This window comes from Apodemus sylvaticus, chromosome 13 (genome assembly GCF_947179515.1).
Source record: "Apodemus sylvaticus chromosome 13, mApoSyl1.1, whole genome shotgun sequence".
NCBI lineage: Eukaryota > Metazoa > Chordata > Mammalia > Rodentia > Muridae > Apodemus > Apodemus sylvaticus.
Genome location: NC_067484.1, coordinates 71,785,978 through 71,789,116, shown reverse-complemented (window position 1 = coordinate 71,789,116; position 3,139 = coordinate 71,785,978). Strand labels below are relative to the sequence as shown.

The following is a 3,139-nucleotide window of genomic DNA, read 5'->3' as shown; positions in this document are numbered from 1 at the left end:
ACCACTGCCCCGGCTTAGATCTTCTTTAGTTTTAAGTCACAAATGACACCTACTCCCTGGCCAGACTTCCCAAGGGTAACTGGAGGCAGCCATAGCATCTGGTTTAGGATACCTCCTCCATAGAAATCCTTGGATCTTTGATCTTCCTCTGCAAAAGTCTCTGTCTCTGTCTCTCTCTACCTCTGTCTCTCTTTCTCTCCCCCCTCCCACCTCTCCCTCTGTCTCTTTGTCTCTCTGTCTGTCTCTGTGTGTCTTTTTCCCTCCCCTTTTTTTTTTTTTTTTTTTTACAGGTACTTATTATCACTTTTATTTGTAGCAAATTATTCCGGAGTTGTTCTGCTCAAAAGTTCTTTGAGACAATTCCATGGGCCTTAGCCAATCAGAGAATAGAATCATCTGACTCTCCCATCCTGCGAATGGCTCCGCAGATGCTGTAGGTTTTAAACTGGCCATTAAATCGGCCTGTATTTCTGTCAACCTCAGCCACATTCTTCTAGATGGACGCGTGGTCCTTGGCAGCAATGATGCGGTTGCTCGCGGAGCATTTCCACGGCACGTACAGGTCCACAAACTCGCCGGCGTTGTGGCGTCGTTCTGCATTCTCAGGCCGTCCCTGCTCACTGGTCCAGCGGTTTTCCCTCCCTTTTTAAAAGTCTGTGTTCCCTTTCTGATCCCTTCTGCCTCTGGTCCATGAATTTAAGTTCTATCCCTGAAGAAGAAGCAGTTAAGCAGACTGGTATTATAAGGGTCCATGTTTATTCTGCTGAAGCCCAGCATGCTGGGATCTCCCCAGTAACAAGATGGAAAGATCCTGCAGCGAACTCAAAGGCCCAATTTAAAGCACCCTAGGGGAATCCCAGGGTAGGTGCGCTTTGTCTTACTCTGTCTCTTGGCATTCCTGAGCCATTGGGGGTGGGGGTGAGGGGGTAGGGGTGGGGGGCGTGGTCACTGGAACTGTTGCTGGGGAATCCTGAGGTCGGTGGGCTTCTTGGTACTCTATCTCTGTACATTCCATTACTGGCCTTGGGGGCTGGCGGCCAACTGCTGACCCATTGTCCTTGCTTCAGGCCAGGTTAGGGGTACGGGGTAGTTTCTGACCAGATGCCTGAAGCCTGGGGTTTTAGGCCTAGTCTCTTAACTGCCAATTTGAATCCTGTCATGGAGTCAGCCTAGCCTTCTCAGTATGCCCTCTTTTCCCACCACCATGGACTTCTCTTTCCTGGGTCTACAGGTCCCAACTCCGTAGGTGTTGCTTATTTCTCAATCCTCCCTCCCATCCCAACGTTTTCTTCTGCGCTCATTTCTTCCGCGCTCATTTCTTCCGTGTGTCCTCTGAGCTCCCTCCCCCCTCGTGTCACTGTTGATGCCACACAAGACCCTTAGCACCATCACGGACATCCCAAGTCAGTCCATGGTTGGCATCTGTGTATAATAGCACATCAGAGACACGTAGACCAGTCCCAGGAAAGCTTGCTAAGACATGCAGGGCCTCTTCTCATACTGAGGAAGGTACCAGCTGCTACGTTGCACAATTCACTGACAGGATGCTTTCTAGAAATAGTACTTCTTCAAGAACTATGTTACATTAGCCAGAAATAGCTTATATTGTGTGATGGTAACCGAGGGAGGGAAATCATTCCATGTCCATGCCCGAGAAAATAGGATCACATATATTTGGGAAAAAAATGAAAGAATCCACATCCTACAAACCATATTTTTAGGATAATCAGAGACATTTCCCATTTCCAAAGCCACCCAAACTTCTTGCAGCCAAACAAATTGCCTTGAGTCATGGTTTTCTATCAGGTCAACTTTACTTTACTAACTTATATACACCTTAGGCTTGTGCATTTTACATACACTGTCATCCTTAAATCTCTTTTAGGTCCGAGCCCCAGGTTATACCTTCAACAATTTAAACAGAGACAGGAGATGGTACTGAGGCAGATGGGAAATTTACACAGCAAAGAAATTGCCAGAATTCTTTTTCTTTTTTTTTTTAAAAAGACGTCTTTATTTATTATATGTAAGTACTTGTAGCTGTCATCAGACACCCGAGAAGAGGGCGTCAGATCTCATTATCGATGGTTATGAGCCATCATGTGGTTGCTGGGATTTGAACTCAGAACCTTTGGAAGAGCAGTCAGTGCTCCTAACCACCGAGCCATCTCTCCAGCCCTGCCAGAATTATTTCTTAAGTACATGGTTGAGGTTTAGTCTGTTGCTATGTATTGTAATGCTAAATTCTGTACCCAAAGCTCTAGGTGGTTACCAGCTTTTGCTGTGCAAACCTTGTTCCTTAATTTAAAACTATTGGTTAAACAAAAATGGCTGCAGCCAATGACTGGAGGGATGAGAGATCCGTGGGTTTGGAGTTAACCTGGTTGGCGGGGAGCATGAGGAGGAGAGGGGAGAAGGAGCCATCGGAGAGAACTGACCATGAGCACAAGGCCAGGAGAAACAGCAAGCATCTGAGGAACAGCGCTGGGGAGGCAGCCAGGCCTGCAGTTCGAACAGTAGATTAGGGCTCCCCTCCCCCCAGTGTTGTCAAAGCCAAATAAAACAGCCCTAGTGTGAGTCTTGTCTATTTGTAAGCTAGCCGAGGATACATTTAGATTTGCTGTGCTACAGTACATCAGTGCTGTTCTTGTCCAATAGTGATTTCCTGGGTCCATCTTGCCTGCAAGGCAGAGCTATGCTTTTCTCAAGAGGAGAACTAGGAGTTTTATGGCAGACTAGGACTTATGTTGGCTGTGACCCTGAGCTGCCTCCTCGAGCTGCCTGTTACAGGCATGTTTTTGGGGGATGGGCCTGATGGCTCGACAATTCTGGTGAACAAATATTCACATCCTAGCACTGTAAATGTTGCCTGTGTCTGACAGGTCTGGTTAGGACTGTTTACCTTTGGGGTGTTTAGTGAGCAGCTCTTAGCTCCCCCTTCTCTACATTCCACACGGTGTGATTTAATTCTCCTAAGTGAGTCGATTAACAGCCATTCCATTACTCTGAGCGTCTCCTACATCGATTCAAATAGCAAGACCTTTTCAGTCTCACTGCCTGGATCCATCAAGGTTAAGACCTGACAGCATTTCACCAGGATGGTTTTAATGCTATTTAAACTTATCGTAGTTCCTCTTCT

At 46.8% G+C, this 3,139-nt stretch overlaps 1 pseudogene; it reads right to left on the bottom strand.

Annotated features, from left to right (window-relative positions):
- Nucleotides 1–291: 291 nt before the first annotated feature.
- On the bottom strand, nucleotides 292–1,053 carry LOC127663661 (40S ribosomal protein S21-like; annotated as a pseudogene).
- Between the last annotated feature and the right edge of the window lie 2,086 nt (nucleotides 1,054–3,139).